This window comes from Ictidomys tridecemlineatus, unplaced genomic scaffold (assembly GCF_052094955.1).
Source record: "Ictidomys tridecemlineatus isolate mIctTri1 unplaced genomic scaffold, mIctTri1.hap1 Scaffold_223, whole genome shotgun sequence".
NCBI classification, from domain to species: Eukaryota; Metazoa; Chordata; class Mammalia; order Rodentia; family Sciuridae; genus Ictidomys; species Ictidomys tridecemlineatus.
Window position 1 is genome coordinate 49,008 of NW_027521924.1, and position 21,338 is coordinate 70,345.

A 21,338-nucleotide genomic window follows, 5' to 3' on the forward strand; every position below is an offset into this window, starting at 1 on the left:
AAAAAGGTAAACCCATACCTGGGGTATGCATTGATTCCTATCAGGGTGAGTCATTATCTCTTCCAAGGGGAAAGGGAATCCAGGTATTCAGCTCATCATCAAGTGGCTGATTGATCTCTTCAAGATATGGGCCACATTGAGGCACAGTTAGTCTTTCTTGCTGGCAGATTGGACATTGTACAGAGACAGTAGCTGATTTTGCCTTGGCCATGTGGGAGCTAAGGCCTAACCTTCACCTCTGCCACCATGAACACTTTGCTCTGCCCTGGAGGTCATTGTGTCAGCACTAGGGTAGCTGATGGCAGAGAATGATTGATAGCCAATGATCAAATCATTTTTTATTTTATTTGTGGAGGGAAGCAGTATTGGGTTTCAACCCAGGGGTGATTTACCACTGAGCTACATTCCTATTCCCTTTTAAAATTTTTAAATTTTGAGACAGGGTGCTTAGGGACTCATTAAGTTCCAGAGGCTGGCCTTGAATTTGCCATCCTCCTGTCTCAGCCTCAGAACACTGAGATTATAAGCATGTGCCACCATGCCTGCTCCTAAATCACTCTTTTTGCTTTGTTGTTTAGTGTGCCTTCCATGGTGGATGCCCTGAATAGGCATTAATATGGGGATGCAATCATCTTTATATTTTGTACCCTCTCCTATGTTTGCATACACATTTCTACCCCAGATCTGCTTGTCCTTAACCTTTCTCCTTCCTGGCCCTGGACCAACCAGCCATTGTCACTCATCACTGCTCAGTATTCTATATATATCCTAACCTGTCTATTTTTCTTTCTACACAAAGTGGATGGGCAGGGACACTTCCTCAAGGTTGTCCCTGGGAGCATTTCCTTCTCTGCTATTTTTGGGGCCACCCTTGAGGGAGCCGTGATCATGCAGGAGCCCTCCATATGGGGCTTGTACACACACACCAAGGCAACCATGAGAGAACCAAGCTCACCCAGCCTTTTTCCTCTTCCATCAGATTGCGAAAAGATGCCTGCAGTGCGATTGTAAGCATGAGCTGGGAGGGAGCAGGGCAATAGCAGAGCCTCAGCCAGTCCCACAGAGAACTCTCCAGCTAGAGTCCTTGAGGATGAGGTGAGGGGACCAGGACTGTGTCCCCGCATTGCCCAGTCATCTGATGTGAGCTGTGGCTATGGAGGGGCTTGAGCTTGGATGAGACAGTGCTCTTCAGTGGAAGGAAATTCCTTGAGACAAACTCAGCTTTCAGCTGTCAGTATCTGGGAGAAAGAGTGACTGGCCCTGAGTGGGAGTCTGGGCAGCGCACCAGTGTCCTCTGTACGAGAAAGTAAATATTGTTGATGGTCTCACTGTCTGAGACAACCACAGTGAACATTTTGGTATTTATCTATGTATAAAACTCATGTGTGGTTGTATTACTTACACAGTGTGGCATGCTCTTGTGTTCTTCTAGGTAGTTTTTTAAATAAAGGGATTAATAAAATTGATTAAAGTGATTTTATTCAGCCTTTTTAACACAAAGGTGTTTTGTTTTGGTGAAGCAAGACTTTTAATGAGAAGTCATTCTGGACCCTCTACCATACCCATACTTAAGGCCTGGTCAGTGTTCAAGAGAGGATTCCATTCAGCTGAGGGAGTCACTAAAAGATATATACAGGGTAATTTTCCTGTGTTGAAAGTTTGAACCCTTAAGGAGACAAAATTCACAACCCCATTTTATGTAAGAGACTGAATATATTCAGTGCCATTCATAGGTGAGGATTTGAGGATGATAATGAAATATCATGCAGTAAAAATTAATCTGACTTAAAATTACCCTGATTTTTATTTTTAGTATAATGTTTAAATAATTTACGACCCTGGAGAAATGTGCTTTTAGTTACATAGATACACTCCATCTTTGGTTCTGACGCAGAGACACCAGTAATCTTAGGAAAGAAAGTAAATTATCAGGAACACAAGATCAGGATGTGATCAATTCTAATAGAAGAAATTTAAGGATTAAATATATCTCAGCATCAATTGTAACTACTCATAGAGGGCCTACTTGGGCATTTGTCCCCACTGGTATGTGCTTTTCTTTTGAGCCTTGGGAGCTATTGCCTCCTCGTGATGATGGGTACCTTAAAAAGGTCCAGGGTCTTCTGTGGGTCTGGAGTTTGAAGGAAGATATCCTTGAGAGGAGATGATCCTGGATGTGGAAATAGTCTTCAGGGAGTTCCCACATGTGGGCTGTGTTGCTATCTGTATAGCCTTGTCTTCTGGGAGCTGGTGAGCTGTGACATGAAACAGAAGAAGAAGATAGAAATTAACACAAGCTGAAGTCACCCTGGCTTTATAGGACTTGTTAAAATTTTTAAAAGCTTAACTAAAAATAATGGGGTTTTTTTAGTGCTTAGATAACACAGAACAGAGAGCCAGCCTTTGTTCTGGCACATTCAGTCACATTGTAATCCCAGGCTATGATGAATTGCCTGTAACGAACCTGGGCTTTCTCCTTGGTGTGTACAATGAGGTAGCTACTTTCTCTCCACTTCTCATGCGACTGCAGGTTTACTCTCCTGGCAGGGGCAAGGACCCTAATACCTGATAGGCCCCAAAAATCTCATCCACTCTGTAGCTTCCAGATGCCAGGCAGTTGGTATTTCTAGAGAACTCCTGTAAATAGCTGATAACCACTGCCTCCCAAGCCCCAACTAAGCAGCTTGTATATCCCCCCCAGTGACTCATGATAGACTATTATAAAAAGTGAACTCCCTAGTGGATAGGTGTCCGTAGAACAGAACTCCCACAGTATCCACACCCCGCCTCTGACGTGGCTCTCTGTGGGATAGAAAAGCATGGGAGGAGGTGGTAATAGGCTGGCTATGGCCCATTCCTAGCCTGTATCCTTTGACATTGAATAATTTGCCCCAATCTCTCACACAACCAGTAGCAGTCTTAAAGGAGCCCTGGGGTAAACAATTCAGTCATACTGAGCATCACATAAAAATACCTAGAAATAAAATATTGGCTCAAGAATTTCAAGCGTTAGCTTCAGCAAATAAATGTAAAACCGTGAGAATGTCCAGGCTTCAACCAGAGGCCTACACTCAAGTCCTCTTAGTCTTGCAGTCAGCTTCTTATGTTGGAGCATGAGGGACTTGAGCTGGGTAGAGCAGGGGGTGTGAATGATGCTTTGGAGGCCTGCACAATTGGCTTGGTGGGGCACCTAGCACTTGCAAATGACACCAACTGGAATGACCTACCCTGACTGACTGCCCCATGGATTTGCTTTCACACTCCTTCCTCCAGAGCTTTTTAAGTGTTTTCATTGCAATACATACAATACTGTGAAATTGTTGAATAGGCATTATTTGTTGAGCGATGCCTACACACATCCATGCACACTTCTGCAGTTTCTGTTATTGCTCATATAATCTTTGGAAAGACAAAGATTAACTTCCTTAAGCCTCAGTTTCCCCATTTATAGAATAAGAGTGACAATGAAAAATGAAACAAAATATTGGATTTGGAAGCACATAGTAAATGGTGAAATAATACTGATGACCAAAAAATGGAATCAGATATATTGATAAACAAAAAAATCATTCACAACATTTGCCAAAGATGGTAAGGCAGACTTTGGAGATAGGTATAGAGACCATGGAATTGGGATTTTGCAGTGGAGAAGAGAAATTGCTTTTGGTTTCATCTCCAGCGTGGCCATGTGGAGATTTGTAAGCAAGAAACATGGTGGAGGTCAGTGGACGGAAAATCACTAAGAGGAAACATTAAGAAATTGTATATCTCGAAATAAGATGTTGGTTCAAGAGTTTGGGGAGAAGTTGGCTTCATGTGACTAAGTCCAAAATCATCAGAATATCTGGATTTTTGGCTAACCTGACTTGACAGTATTATTACTGAAGGCAGGCCAGGGTGGACAGTTACCAGGGATGGGAGATGGTCACTAAACTAACTTAGCAGGATTCTTGTTCAAACCAGATTCTACCAGGATAGAGAGGAAAGTCCAAGTTTAGATCTAGTCAGGTTGAGGACTCAGAGAAGACTGACTGAAATATTGGTCAAAGAGAGTCTTTGTTAATATTTTAGTAAATATTAACAACAGGTGAGTATTTACACCTTTGAACATCAATTAATAATATGTTTGCATTTCTGACCTTTGGTGTCATAGTGTCTATACTTTTGCCTGTGGTATGGAGACTAAATGTGATCAAGGGATAATTTCACACACTGTATTAAGAAACTTTGATTTAACTGATTTAATTTTCTGTTTGGTAATTTTGATATCTCCATCAAACGATGACTCTGTGTTTGTATGTGATGTTGAGTTGGGTGCAAAGGGAGGTATAACATCTCTGTGCATTTAGAGAGGATAGAGTCATTGAAATCTACCTGCACCTGGTGGTCAATGTACCTGCCTCATCACAGAGCATCCAGCTCTGGCAGTTCACCTGAGTGACCACATTGCTGCAGGACTACAGGTTGGAGTGGTGGCTGCTGCACTCACAAGAGTGAGTGCAATGGAACATGCCAATAGTCAGGAAAATCCTCCAATGAACACATAACCGTGAGTTTACGGCCAGCCCTGTCCTAAAATCACCTCACTGTGGCTGGGGGACTATGGTACAGAAGCCAGTTTTATTCATCAGCTGTAATGGAGGTTTAGATGTGTGTGCTTGGTGTGTGTGTGTGTGTGTGTGTGTGTGTGTGTGTGTGTGTGTGTGTGATTATATCAGGTCTATCAGGTGATTTGACCTGGTTTGCCTAGCAGCAGAACTTCTCCCTTTTTTTCATACTACTAATGCAGTTTTCTTCCTCCTCCTCCTTCTCTCCTTCTCCCTCTCTTCCTATTCCTTTTTTTCTATTTTGCTATTCATTACCTTGTAGCTTTGATACTTTTATTAAAATGCTTCATGGTAGCACATGCCTGCAAACCCAGCAGCTCAAGAAACTGAGGCAGGAGGATCACAAGTTCAAAGCCAGCCTCTGCAACTTAGTGAGGCCCTGAGCAACTTAGCAAGACCTTGTCTCAAAACAAAAATGGCGGGGGGGGGCAGGTATATGGCTCAGGTATTAAGTACCCCTGATTAATCCCTGATACCCAACCCACTCCAAATGCTTTGAGATTTTTGAAACAATTTGGAAAAGGACAAGTCAGGAAACATGTCCTTCCACTTACCATTTAATTGAATGTTTATGGCTAAATAGAGAAATAGTGGACATAGACAAAATTCACCTGAAAACTATATTTGTTTTAAATTTTGGCAGCCCAGAAGGGCTCACAAGGGAGATTTATTCCCCCCCGCCCCCAGACAATCTGTGATGATCTGGGCATATGGAAGGTTGTTGTTCCCAAAGACTAGAACATCTTCACTGTCCCTGAAGTTGACCTCCTCCTTCCCAGTCTTCACAGCAGTCCAGGACCCACTTCCTAGGAAATATCTTCCCCAAACTGACTCTTCCTCCTCTCTCCCTTCCATTCTATGTCTCCATCATTTCATTACCGTCCAACAGCCCTTAAGCATTGTCTTTCTTGTAAGGTGTCTTCTTTCCCAGGTTTAGTCTCTTCATCAGGTTTATGAGCCAGGATAAGCACCATGCCACACTTCTCCATTCCCTATAACTACTTACTAATTAATAGGATGTGTGAATGGAGCCCTGTACACATGAATGACAGTTAAACCAATGATTGCTGTCCCATTCTGGAAAAAAACGACTCCCCCACATGAGGTCATTCATGTGGGTGTCCACAGACCAGACATTACACTTCATGTCCCAACACGTGTTTTCTCCTGCTTGCCCAATACCACACTGCTGGTTCTGTTCTGTCATTGGGGACCTGGGAAGACTGGCCAGCTGTGTAGACAGAGTGGAGGCTTTCCTGGGGAAGTGGAGGGCATTGAAATGGACCAGAGCATAATCAGGCCTGTTATATTAAGGTCTCAGAAATTAATAGACAGGAGAGATGGGCTGAGAGAGTGAAAATAGACAGGAAAAAAAAGGAAGCAAAAAGAGTTCAGTAAAATTTTTGTGAAGGGAAATGAGAGAAATTATCAGTTTCTTGTATTTTAGAAGATGAAGGGGTCAAGGCTGCAAGACAGGCTTTGTTATAACTCTTTGTATTGTCAGCAACCTCTACCCCCGCTGTCCTAGAGCATGAGGTAGATTAGGAGACTGAAGATTATTTGAGTCCTTTTTATCACAAATAGTTGAATACTGAATATAACACTAAAGTTATATATATATATATAATTTGTTTCATTTAAAAATAAGTACAGAACTCAGTCTTAAAAAAATAGGCCTTTTTATAAATCAGAAAAAATAAAGCCATTTAAGATCCTTTAGGAACTCATAGTTAAAATAAGAAATTTGCACATCAAAACATTTGAATCAATCTAATACAACCCTGGCTTCAGCCACGTACAGTAGCCTAGCACATGCCCATAATCCCAGCAGCTGGTCAGGGAGGTGAGTGATGAGGCAGAAGGACTGAAGTTTTGAGGCCAGACTAAGCAGCAAAGATCCTGTCTCCAACTAAAATGTCTGGGAGTGCAGCTGAGTGATAGGTGGAGCACCTGTCTGACATAGGCAAGGTCCTGGGTTCCATCCTCAGCACTGCAAAAACAAACAAACAGATATAACCCTGGGTTCTTCTAAACCTAAAATCATTTAGGACATATCAAATTTACCTGAGGCCTTTTAGAAGCCTTAGTGGTTTATTTCCCTTCCTCCTCAACTCATGTGCAAATGTTTTGGTTTAAAATCTGCGTTCTCCTGTAGCATTTTCAGAACCCTCCTCTCCCTCCATGGATTACACTTTTCTTTCCAATCCTCACAAATCTGAGCTCCATCCACATCCCATTCCCCCAATAGCTGCCCCTTGGCTACACGTGTCCTCAGCAGGAGAGTCCTGATGAAGACTCCCTCTGAAGTCTTGGGAGTGAGGTTCAGTCTAAATGAAGGCAATTCTGTAGCTTCCAGTGTAAGGAGAATGGTTTTGGAGGAGAGATGTGGACAGAGCTCCTGGCTATGGGAAAGAGTTCAGCTGGAGGAGGCCAGAATGAAGCTCTCTGAAGTACCCAGTCCAGGCCAGGGGCCATGACTGACCAAGCCTAACTGCAGTATGATCACCATGGAGAGACGAATCCATAAAAATATGCGTAGATAATGAATGGAGGATGCAAGAATTGAACTCATGCCTATGTGCCCCAAGGCCTGAATTAATTATCTTTCCATATACCAGTAACTTGTTTTAGATGTTATACTTTCAAATCTTCTTAAATCATACACTTCTCATATCAGGTCCAATGCCATGTGTTGTTTTGTTGTTTTAATTTCCACAAGCCCAAGCACACCAATAGCCTGTCTATCATGAGAATCTTCGGTCCTGACAGGAGTTCCAGTAAATTTCAGCATTTTGACCAACCGATTGATTTCTTCAGGCTCACTGTAAGATCTCAGCATTTAACCAGTTGTAAAGGGCTCTGTAATTCTTGGTTCATCCATTTGTGTGTAGACTGCTAAGACAGTAGTAATAGGTAACTGTCAAAAGGACACTGAGAATTTCAAATACCTTTAAAGTAGAGAAATATTCTGGAAAAAGACTCATTTACTCTGATGTTTGTCCTTACAACATCTGTATATACAGCATGTCCATGTACATAGCACAACTTTAGCAAAACCAATGGAGTTACAACTCCAACATGCTAAGCCTCTACCACATGCTAGCATTTATAGGGGTATTTCATTTATTCCTCATGGGAAGATGAAAGTAGAAAAACTGGGGCTAGGGAGGATAAATAACTTGTTCAAGTCCATATATCCTCTAGGTGGTCAAGCCCAAAACCAAGTTTGTGGGCTTCAAAGCCCACCTTGAACCATTGGCATAACTCTCCTCAAAACTGAATGGAGTCTGAAGTGTTGGAGCTGGAAGGAAAACTAGAACTTATCTTGTCCAAACCCCTCCTTTTATAGAGGAGGAGACATGTGGCCTACTGAGTTTTATCAGATAAAATGCAGTTTTCTAAATCTTTCTTTCAGCCAGATTAAAACAAAACTTGAAGTTAATCAAATTATTTTCAGTGAAACTTGGTACCTAAGTTTTCTTTTTTGTTAAAATAGAGTTCAGGAACCATTGATCTACCTGTTATCTCTGTAGATCTGCTTGCCGTGAGTATTTCCTATAAATAGAATTGCACAAAATATGGTCTTATATTATATTATGGTCTTATATTATTATGCATAATATTTGGTCTTGCTTCTTAAACTCAACATATGTTTTCCAGGTCCATTTATATTGTACCATGTGTTAGTGCTACATTTCTTTTTTATGGCCAAATAATATTTCATTTTATATATTTATCACATTTTGTTTATATAAAAATCCATTGATATTTGGATATTTGGGTTGTTGCCATGTTTTGGTTATTGTGAATTGTGCCACTATGAGGACTTATGCCATAAATTTTTGTTTGAATATCTATTTTCAATTCCTTTGGTTATATACCAGGGTAGAATTGCTGGGTCATAAGATTACTGTAAGTTTAACTTTTTGAGAAACTTCCAAATCATTTTCCATGCAGACTGTACGATTTTACATTCCCACATTTATGCTTTATGAAGTTTCCAATTTTTCCACATTATCACCAACACTAGGTATTTTCTGTTTTGAAGATTTAAAAAGATCATTATAGAAACCCTGATAGACATTAAGTAGTATCCCATTGTAGTTTTGATTAGCTTTTTCCCTAATAACTATTGATTTTGAGCATTTTTAAATTTATTTGTTGGCTATTTATATATCTTCTTTGGGAAAATGTATATTCAAATACTTGGCCTGTTTTTTAAATTGGGTCATTCTAGTTTTGTTGTTGAGTTGTAAAAGTTCTTTATATATTCTCAACTTTAGAATCTGATCAGATATATGACTTAGAAATATTTTCTCACATTCTGTGAGCTATCTTTTTACCTTCTTTCTTTATTTTTTAAAATTTTTTATTTGTTTTAATTAGTTATGCATGACAGTAGAATGTGTTTATACACTTTAATATATCATACATAAATGGGATATAATTTCTCATTTTTCTAAGTGGACATGTTGTAGAATCATTTTGGTCATGCTGTCACGTATATACATACAGAAATAATGTCTGTTTCGTTCTACTATCCTTCCTGTTCCCACATCCCCTTCCTTGCCTGCACTTCCCTCTACCTAATTTACTTTCTTGATAGTGTTTTTTGGTGCATAAAATTTTTAAATTTTGATGAAGTTCAAGTTTTTTCTTTCATTGCAAATTGTTTTAGTGTCATATTTAAGAAATCAATGTTTAATAAAAGGTCACAAAGATTTATGCATATGTTTTCTTCTAAGAATTTTATAGTTTGAGTTCTAACCCTTAAAGTCTTTACTCCCTTTGGAGTTCATTTTTAGTAAGATATCCAGATTCATTTGTTTTTGCATGTGAGATGTAGAGTTGTCCAAGCACCACTTGTGGAAAAGACTCTTCCTTCTCCATGAATGATCTTCACATTTTGGCAAAACTCAGTTGGACCTGGGTTTACTTCTGGACTCTTAATTCTTTCCATTTATCTATAGTGTGTCCTTATGCTAGCACCTCACGCTTTTATTATTGTTGTTTTGTGGTAAGTTTTGAAACTGGGAAATGCGAACACTTCCTTTTTCTTTAATTTTGTCCTTTCTCAAGATTGTTTTGGCTATTCTGGATCACTTACAATTTTATATGGATTTTATAATCAGAACTTATCAATTTCTACAAAGAAGTAAATAGGGATGGAACATTAATTTTACTTATATAAATTTGCAAAATTTATATATTCTCAACTGTAGAATCTGATCAGATATATGACTTGGAAATATTCCAGGAGAGCTGCTCTACTGAGTGAGAAGAAATTCCATGACAGGCACAGTAGCACATATTTATACCTTATGCTGTACAACTGAGTCTTTGATAATTGCATCTCAATACAAATTCACAGTGGCATGCAAACTAATGATAACCATATGGTGCTGTTGAATTTGAGGGAATACTAAGGACATATGGATTCCTTACATTTGCACTGATATGATAATTTAAATTGTATTCACAAACTTTTCCCATTTTGGGATTTAGTCAAGTGGGTATTTATTATTGGTTGTTATTTTACATAAGGTGAAATTAGACACAAAGCAGATAGAAGCGACTTGCTCAAAGGGATAAGCTAAAAAGTAGGGTAACTAATCACAGTGGTCTCCCTGAAACTGAGGGTCCAAAGACCTTTGGCACTTAAACTGGGAGAGTCCCAGGGAAACTGGGCTGAGTTGGTCACTCTAATTAGTAGTAGAGACTGCATAAGAAACTAGGCTATTTAATTCTTGTTTAGCACTTTTCTTATTATGATGATCTAATCAAGTAGTCTTGCCCTTCTCTGCTTTGGAAAATTCCACTTAAAACCCTCTCTTTATACATCTTTTCTTGACTAGTCTTGTCTGAGACATCAGCCACCCTTGCCCTCCAGCAATCTCTTGTGTTTGGTGTGCCAGCCACAGTAGATTATGCATTTTCTTCTCTCTGTGGGTTCTAATAGTTGTTCATTATATTAATCTTTCCTCTCTCCTTCAGACTGTAGGAAGGTGGGAACAACCTGCCTTCTCCCCAGACAGGAATGTATGCCTGACCAACAGGAATTAAGTGGACATTCAAAACACCTTTCAGGGTCAGGTAAGTTGTCTAGGAGTCACCGAGTATTTACAATTCAATTATTACTTTATGATAAGCAAGAGCCACTTAGTGCCAGAAAAAAAGTTTGTTTATTTATTGCATCTCTATGTGGATCATAAAGAAAAGCACTGCTTCATACAAATTCAGAGAACTGACTTTGGCGTCCATTGTGCCCCAATCATGGTAGCACCTGTAGTCTCCTGGCCTGAGCAGGTACTGCTGCCCCCTGTAGTTGGGCATCTTGTAGAGGACCCAGCAGCCCTCCAACACATGGACGGAGTAGATCTTGTTGAGATGGTAGCGATTGTGGATACAGGAGCAGTCTTCTGTGAGCTCAGACACCAGGCCTCTGTAGTCACTTCTCTCATACAACCTTATCCTGTGCAAGCTGGTCTGTTGTGATAATCAACAAAAGAACAAAAATGAACAGCACATATGTGTGGTACAAACAATACTGATACAGTCAGCCTTTTATTTTCATGAAATGAGCTTTTCCGACAACTCTCTAAAAAGTTTCTCCCTAATCCTACTCCTTGTGTTATTGTTCTAACAAATTAGGAAGAGTATTAAAATAAAGCTGACCTGACCAGTGAACTGGAGATCTTGCAGAAGAAACTAGCATTGAGGGCTGAGGATTTAGCTCAGTTTAGGCATGCACTAAACCCCTGGGTTCAATCCCTAGCACCACAAAATAAAACAAAACAAAAACTAGCATTGAAACACAGGGAATAGTAGTGTTTTTCCCTTGTAAGTAGCCACTCTCCTAAGTAGCCACTCTCCACAGCCCTGATCAATGTGTCTGCAGATATAATTTTAACTCCCATTTGCATTTCAGCCCCATAGAACTGTGACCTATCCAGCTTGTTTTAAGGTTCCATCTTGCACTCATGATATACAGTGATTCCTATTTACTCTTGTCCTCACGTCTCTTCAAAGGATATTTGGCCAAGTGATTTGTACAATTTGGGTTTCTGCTTATTTTTATCTCTTTGTGCATCTGAAAAATTTTCTAGATTAAATTTTATTTATTTATTTGTTCTTCTGTTTGTTTGTTTATTGGTAGCACTGGGAATTGAACCCAGGGCCTCTTTCTATTCTTGAATCTCTTTGCCATGCCACATGATTTGGTGACATCACAAAGTATAAACATGTTTCATGTGACTAAGAAACATGAAGCAGCACTTTGGTGAGAACCAAGACCCATGAAATTCTAATCAATTATCTGTCTCTTTCATTTTAAGAAACTACTTGATGATGATCACTTGAAAGCCACAGGTGCCGAAACACAGTGTTCTAGGTTCTGGATCAGTGTGTCATGGAGGGTAGTGAAGAGAACCAGTGGTACAATCAGAGATGTTCTACTTACATTGCTCTCGCATGGGTGGTTAACATTTTATCATTAAAAAAGAATTACTTGTGTGGGCTTTTTTCTTGAATGAGCAAGATGATTTTTTTTTAAAATTAGAGATTGCCTAGATGCTTTGAACTTTAAATTTATTTTTAAAGTTTATTTATTTTTGAATTGACAGGTAAATTTGTAATATTTATCATGCACGACGTGATGCTTTTAAGTGTATACTGTATACATTGTGGAGTGGTTAAAGCTAGCTAATACATATGGGTATCCAAACATGGTTATCATTTTTGTGGTGAAAGCACTTAACATCCACTGTCTTAGCACTTAAGAAGACAATATATAGTTGGGCATGATGGCGCATGCCTGTAATCCCGGCAACATGGGAGGCGGAGGCAGGAGGATTGCAAGTTCAATTCCCTAAGCAACTTAGGCAGACCCTGCCTCAAAATAAAAAAAAATAGAAGGGCTGTGGATGTAGTTCAGTGGTAAAGTGCTCCTGGGTTCAATCCCTAGTGAGAAAAAAAAGAATGCAATATATAATCATTAACTGTAATCATCAAGTGTACAATAGATTTCTGGACTTATTCTTCCTACCTGTGATTATTATGATTATACATCCTTGGAACAACGTGTCCCCAAACCTTCCCTCCTTACCAACTTCCCTAGCTTCTAGTACCACCATTCTCCTTTCTATGAGATCAGCGTTTTAAGATTTCACTTCAGAGTGAGATTACAGGCATTTGTTTTTCTGTGTCTGGTTTATTTCACTTAACATAAGGTCCTCTAGGTTTATCATGTCTTTACACATGACAGAATTTCCTTCTTTTTATGGATGGGTGTCCTATATCTCTATTCAGCCAATTTTATTTTTAAAGGTCATAATTTCTTATGCTCCAAAGTAATGTTGAGGTCCTTAAGGAAGAAAAATATATATATATGGGGAGATCAATTTTATATATATATATTTCTTTTTCTTTTTCTTTTTTTTTTTTTTTGAAGGTAGGATCTTGCTGTCTTTACAGTGAGCTCTAGTACACTATTGGGAACAAACAACTGACAGGAGCTGACCTCTCACATCAGTCAGGTGGAAGCAAGACTCACATAAGGAATCACGCGGCAGGAGCGGATGGAGTCATTGAAGCCCATCCACTGCTGTTAGGAGGGGTAGTCCCCCCGCCGCAGTAAGTACTGGTTGCTCTGGTAGTTGGGACGCTCATAGAGCATCCAGCAGCCGCTGTCCATGCAGATGGAGTTGCAGCAGCTGAAGTAGGTCTGCAGGTTGGGACAGTCACTGTTGCACTCGTAACAGCGGCCCTGGAAGCCCCAGTCCTCATAGAATATGATCTGCAGTGGGAACAAGGTGACAGCACATGGTCAACCTGAAGGAACATCCCCCACAGAGTAGACACTTGATAGACATGTATGGCACTTGGATTGGCTCACCTTCCCCATAGTTGTGGAGAGCGAATGATCAGCGTCCAGTGTGATGGGGACAAGTGTGGTAGCTGTATATATATATATATATATATATATATATATATATATATATATATATATACATCCTGATATATATATATCAGGATGGCTGCTGTGTTGGCAAGAACAACACAAAAGTGAAGTGGGGGTAAAGCGTAAGGGGATTTCTGTGTTCTCTCTGTTTTTCATTTGGGATCATGGGGCAGGGGGCTCTCATTCTCTCTGGCATTTTCAAGTCGTCCTCACTAGCTCCAGTGAAAGGAATTAAAGTCAGCAGAGCCATTATGACCTTGGAGACAAAGGGCACACTTCTCATCCTATGCAGCTCTCTAGAAATACATGACATGCCCAGCATTTTGCAGTTTGCCTATAGAAACTGCTGAGATGAGGGTCGGTGGTTCCATCTGAGGGAGCTCACCAGAAATCATATGAACTCCAGGAGGACTTGAAGTGCAAAGGGGAAACAAAAGATCTTAAAATATCCGTTAATCAAAAGACAATTGCATTTCTTCATCAGCATAATATGGTTTTGATTTTTAAAAACTTTAGCATGTTTAGGATAAAAAGATTAGAACTGTGTATATACTAAGATGTCAATCATGGTTATCGATGAATGGAAAGATTATGTTTTTATTTCTTTTGCTGCTTTCTATTTCCTTAGTTTCTATCATAAACATATATTGCAATTTCATGTGATAAAAATAGTCACATTAATTTTTAAATGTATGAATTTGGGTTAATGGTGAAAATCACTTTTGGAAATAGACATGTTTTGTCATGAGAATAAACACTTCTCAAGCTAAAAATAAAGCTATCTCCCAAGAGTCTGAGACACTCAAAGAGCAGGACAATACTCATGATCCTTTCACTCCCCTTCTGTCACCACCCTTCTTCTAGGGTTGCTTGTTGTTTTTAAAATTCATGTTTTGATTTGCTTGTGTTACTGTTTCATTGAGTCCAGGTGACTGCCTGAAGAGCTTTCTCCATTGCTGCCAATTGACATGTTTGGAAGCACTCCTCAGATATGCAAGGATTGAGGATGCTCCAAACCTCAGGTGGTCCTTTGTCATCCCATCCCCTGTGTATGTGGTGTGATGAAATCAAACACCTTTGTGCTTCAGACCAATGAAGGGACTCCAGAAAGATATCTAACTATGGCTAGCAGCACATTCACAATGCTATTTGCAAAAACCCTCAGGCAACACTTACAGCCAGTATGCAGATGGCAAAAGGAGAGATAGAAATAGCCACAAAGAAAAGATCTTTTCTCATAACTAGCAGAGCTAGATTTAAAAAAAAATCTGTACAAAGTCCTGGGCTAGTCCCCTGACAGTGTCTACAGTGACCACAGGTTGCCAATTCCCACTCCTTTCTCCCTCTTAATGTTGCAAGTCTCCTGGTAAATCTCAAAAACAACTACAATCAGATCCAGTGTGCAAAGGCTGGTTTGGACGCCCCAGCCACAAGCCCACATGGAAACATCACCATTTTCAGTCAAAAAATCCCACACGTGCTTTTGCACATGCTAAGGAAACTATTCTTCAGAAAGTTGGCATACCCAAACCTTCAGAAAGGTATGATCTGTACAGATATTCATTTGATCCAACTGTCATTACAAATCTTGACAGGCTAAACCATGTGCCTAGTTAGCATTTTGAAAAAGTACTGAAAGAACAGAACATTTTCTTTTCCTAGTAGTTCTTATATTCTACTGAGAGAAAACTTGCATCCATATTTCTTTTAAAACTATATTGATGAGAAGCTGAATGTGATGGCGCATGCCTGTAATCCTAGTGACTCTGGAAGCTGAGGCAGGAGGATTGCAAGTTTGAGGCCAGCCTCAGCAACTTAGCCAGACCCTAAGTGTGTTAGTGAGACCCTGTTTCAAAATTAAAAAAAAAAAATCAAAATGCAAAGATGCAGCTCAGAGATAAAGTTGTCCTGGGTTCAATCCCCAGTACCAAAACAAACAGACAAACAAAAAACTATATTGATGTAATTTTAAATATTTTTCATTTTAGGACATAGCTAAGTCAATCAAGGATATATTAATTTTATTTTGCATTAAAACTTAGGAAAACTCCCTCCTACTGTACTACTGTGCAATACTCAATACTACATATTTGTAAAATGTGCTACAAAGCCAGCTTGACATAGAAATATTAGGTACTCTGAATTGTCCAAGTCTTTTAGTCATAATGAAGTAGTATAAGATACACACATTTTTGTCTTTTACCAAAATGTAGCTGTGCAATATGCTTCTAAGAGAAGAAACTCAATTTCAATAATAACTTTCAGCACAATCTGAGTCAAAAGCCAACTGTAAAGAAAAATATGCCAGTAAGAGATGCAATTTTAAGATGATGTTTCTTGTTTGCTCCCAGAGGCTCTATTATGAAGTTCAAGTTTCTAAGTGACCTGCAGAATAAAAGGATGATTTTGGTATCAAGCACATCAATAGAACATGCACACAAATAACACCAATCTATAGCAAGTTCAGGTCAAATATCAGATATTAATTTACTGACAAAGATGTAGTAGCAACATGTAGGTATAAAAGAATTTCCAGGGAACTGTTCTCATAGATTTGGAAATTAGTTACATTTCTTAAAATACAATATGTCATCTCACACTGGATCCTGTGCAGAATGAAAAACATGCTTAAAAAAAGATTATTAGGTCTGTCCACAAAATTTCTATATAGATTAAAAGTATCAGTGTTTGATATTCTGAAATTGATCATGGTTGTGTAAGAGATTTTGTTCTTAGGATATACAAACTGATATATTCTGGGGCAAAGTGATAGGCTATGTATAACTTCTAAGGGCTAAAGAAAGATTATACATTTGTAACTATATACATATAGAGGTAAGAGACAGAAAATGGCAAAGCAAATGAAATAAAGTATTAACAATTGATGAATCTGGGTAAAAGGTATGTATGGGTTCCTTGAGTTATGCTTGAAACTTTTCTGTAAGCTTGAAATTATTTCAAAGTATAAATAAATAAAGAAAGTTGTACTTCTTTTAACAAACCCTACCCACAGCAAATAATTTTTAGTTTCTTAGCAGTTTTTATGTATTGTGCTTGGAGTATATTATTTTTAACTTTGTGTCTATTGCTTTGAATTTAAACCTAAGTGTTCCCTCTCTGTCTTGTGTCATTCATGACCATCTCTCTGAAGATGGCTCACATTCTCCCTCGAATGTTTATTTCTTACTTCACCCCAAAAGATGTCTTTCTTTTTAGATAACCACATTCTCCCTTGAACGCATATCTTCTTTCCTAAGCAAATCTTTGTCTCTGACTGGCATGTTCTGAAATTCTTTTCTGTCATGTATGCCAAGTACCTGCTTATTCCTAGTCAAGGTCTCTCTCTCTGAAAATTCCTAAGGTGGCAGTTGTAGAAGAAAATGTATGGAATGAAACTATATTTTCAAAATAACATGAGCCTGACATGGTGGTGCATGTCTGTAATCCCAGGGACTAGGGAGGATGAGGTGAAGGATCACAAGTTCAAGGCCAGCCTCAGCAACTTAGTGAGACCTTAAAGGGCTGGGGATGTAGCTCAGTGGTTAAGCACCACTGGTCTGATCTCCAGTACCAAAACAAACAAAACACCACTGAATTAATCTTTAGAATTACATTCTCATTACACAGGATCCATATATGATCCAAACAAGTATATGAATCCCTGTTTTAGGATCTGTTTCTTTTTTAATTTTTTAAATTTGTTTTTATTAGTTACACATGATAGTACAAGCTTAGTCTGGATTATCAGTCTATGATTTTGTTCATGCAGGGTGTTTGTGTGTGCTATTTCTGGAATTCTCACTGGTTTTTGTTTCTTGCCTTGTTTTGCTTTCTTCAGCTTGCTGTCTCCAAAATCATGTAAGAAAATGACCTCATTTGACTTTAAAAAATTCTTCGGAAGCAAAGATATGGTTCTAGAAAACCTAGACTCTCAAATCTCATCCTAGCAAATACCTTCAGAACAAAACTCAATATGGTGATGATTTTTCCATAGTGCAATTATTCTATTTTTAGGACAATGTTTATTAAAGTCCTAATGTGGCTAAAGAATCCAGACAGTTCCTAAAGCAATTTCTATGATGAAGTTAAATTTCTAATCAATCACTAGTTTGCCTCCAGAATCTAAAGAAATACTGAGCCCCATGTGGCTCAGTTGATTAAGAGAGTCACATTTTAAAATTCTTTTTAAACAAGTTCACTTTTTGAACTTGTATTCACTATGCATATTATATTTTTGAAATTCTCATTTCAGCAACTGAACTAAATAACTTATGCTTCTTTTTTTTCTTAAACCTTTTTATTGTTGTTATTGGTGGACCTTTATTTTTTATATGCAGTGCTGAGGATCGAACCCAGTGCCTCACACATGCTAGGCAAGTGCTTTACCACTGAGCCATGACCCCAGCCCTAAACTTATGCTTCTTAAACAAACCCATTCATATCTCAATGTACAATTTTCAAAATTCCCTTCTCTCTTTTCTACCTTAGAGCCCTAAAATATTCCAGCCTTTCTCACTTCTCTGATTCTCTCCCCTATTGTCTTTTATTATGTTGGCCACATTAATCTCTGACTTCTTTTTGAACTTGTGTTCACTGTGCACATTATAATTGAGAACTCAGAACAGGAAGAAAAAGAATGGTTTTTTTCTATTCCCTCCAGCCCTGTACATGACCATTCTGATTCTGCAACATAAAAAAGGGAAATTAGATGGAAAGGGCAAGAGCAGGGGAGATGCCAAGAAGGAAGAGATAAAATTCTACTAAGGAATAAAATAAACCTCTTTCATATACTTATTTAAGAATAATGGCCAATTAACTTGCAAATAATATTTTTTTCTTTTGTTTTGGCACCAGGATTGGACCTAGGGGCGCTCAACCACTGAGTCACGTCTCCAGCCTTTTTAAAATTTTTGTTTTGAGACAGGGTCTTGCTGAGTTGCTGAGGCAGGCTTTGAATTTGCAATCCTCCTAGCTCAGCCCCCACAAGTTGCTGGGATTACAGGAGTACACCCCTGTGCCTGGTGCAAATAGTATTTTTCAAATGCTGAAAAGATAATTATGGCTAGTATTTATTTAGAGTTAACTGCCACTTTTCTAATCTTTTAGTATCTAGAATCTTCAGTTAGTCATCTCAACAACTTTAAAGAGATAGATACCATTATTCTTCCCATTTTGCAGAGGAAGAAGCTAGTGCACAGAGAGGTTAAGTACTTTTCTGAAGTCACACAGCTGGTAAGCAGCAGGCTCTAGATTCAAATCCAGAGCATCTGACTCCAAAGGTTCAACATTTAATCACAATATAAGCAGAGTTTTCCCCAAACACTTGGTCTCAGCTTGGTCCAATTCATTATTTTTAGACCTACTATGTTCTTTGGTGATGTGCACGAAAAACTCTTTTATGACTTCCACTTTGTGGCATTTGCTTCCTCTGTAGAGCTGCTGGTGGTGGCATTCTTATTCATTGCTCCCCTTCTTAACTTGACACCTGCAGGCACAGAGAGTAACCGCATCTGTATATGAAACCTAAAAAAAAAATAATGTGTCCCCCACAGTTTCACATCTTTCCCTTCTGGACCACTTCGCTCCCACCACCAAAGGGTCTAACAGATAAGATCTTGCGATTTGGGTCACGGGAGTGGGGGTATGTGGGAATCAAGTCCTTCAAGTTCCCCGTTCTTTTTAATTCAATTAGAAACTTAGTTTCCATATCAATTTTAACCTTTGTTTGTAAGCCTACATCCTATTTTATTTAAAATTTCTCGAAACAGATGGAAATAAACAAGCTTACTCTGTTTGCAGGCATACTCTGCTGCTTTGGGTGCTGTTAACATGAGAGGCAGAAGAGTGGAGCTCGGGGAACCTGCAAGGAAACAGTGCTGCTTTAACAAGCTGCAGGAGCTTCATTTGGTTGACACGGGTTAGGGTTAGTCGTAGCTCTTAACTGCACTCTGTTTCACCCACGAGGGGGGCTTAGATGTTAATAACATCCATCACCGAGGCACACAAAACACAGGGACATGAACTTCACACACAGCCTTTGCTCCTGTACTTGGTCCCACTGCCCAGAATGCCCCTCACACCCTGGCGCTCTTCACAGTTTCCTTTTCCTGAATAGCCCTTTCTTCTTTTTCTCCCTGGAGGCTCCCAATTTTTCTTTGAGAAAAGCCCCCTTTTCTGAGAAACTTGCCCCAAAGTCCCCTTACCCCCATTGCTGAGTGATCTGCTCCCTCATCTGTGAACTTAAAGCATGGAGGCCCATAGAACAAGGCCAGTGGATAGAAGCTGGTCATGACCTTGGGGGCTGCACTACCCTGGAAGCGTCTTCAAGGCTGGGACTGGTCCTGCAGGCAACATGTGTGCTGTGGGCACCTGCCATGGGCCAGGTGTGCTGGAGCAGCTGTGGTATGTGTAAGGCAGACAGGACTCCTGCCCTTCTGGAGCTGCGGGAGGCAAGTGAGAAGAAACAATAAGCTAGTGGACAACAGGGGAGTGACACGTGGAGAGGAGCTCAGTAAATGCACTAAATGAGATGAGGAGACAGGGAGCTACAGAGCAGCCTCCACTGCAAACAGAACGGACAGAGGAGCCTCAGGAAGGAAGTGGGGTTTCAGCCAAGGCTCACAGGATGGACAGCAGCCTGGTGAGGAGGAGCTGGAGAGAGCCATTGTGGGCAAAGCAAAAGGGAAGTTCTTGAGATAAGCTCAAGCTTTCCAGACACAGGAGGGAAGAAAGTGGGGTGGGAAACCGAGTGAGGGAGCACCAGATCACGTAGGTCTCCCTCAGTCAGGTGCAGGGCTGGATGTTGCTATCGACTCTAGCATGCAGCGGGAAGTCAGCCAAGTCATTTTAAGCAGTAGTGTGACCAGATCTGATTTAGGATTTTAAAAAGATCACTCTGGGCTGGGCACAGTGGTACACCCCTGTCGTCCCAGCAAATTGGGAGGTTGAGGCAGCAAGATTGTAAGTTTGAGACCAGCCTCAGAAACTGAGAAACTTGCCTCAATGTCCCCCTATCCCCAGTGCTGAGTGATCTGTGAACCTCATCTGCTTCCTCATCTTAATGAAACCGTGTCTCAAAATTAAAAATAAAATAAAAAAGGGCTGGGGATATAGCTCAGTGGTAAGGTGACCTTGGGTTCCATCCCCTGTATGACAAGCAAAAAGAAAACCCAGGGGTCACGCTGGGGCTGCAGGCATAGCTCAGTGGTAGAGAGAGCACTTGCCCAGCACGTGCCACAAAAGAAACAAAATTAAATCAAAGACCTCTGTGGCTGCTATGTGGGGAAGAGACTGGAGGGTGGGAGAAAGCAGGCCACTGAGCTCACCCAGTGCCTTAGAAAGTGCCCACCCCATACTGGACCTTCAAATATCATTGACTAATACTAGTCAAGGGACTGGTAGTTAACACCAGGGATTTGGGTGCCCAGATGGCTGTGTTTGGAAACAAGCTGCACCTTAGCAGCCGCTTAACTTCTCTGTGCCTGCTTATTTATGTGCTATTAATAATACTGGCCTTATAGCGTTGTGGCAAGGATTAGAGTTAGCATATATAAAATGCTTAGAAAAGTGTCTAGCATATAGTACAGCACTGTATTTTAGGTTTGACTATGTTGATGATAATTATTATTTACATTCCTCATCATTACCATCTTTTCCCAGCCCGGTCATTGTATGGAAGAGCCCATGGCAGCTCCTGGGCTACCATTTCCTCTACAGGATCCTACCTCATCTACCAGATAAAGGTTGAGGGAATTGCTGAGGTTTAACTAATC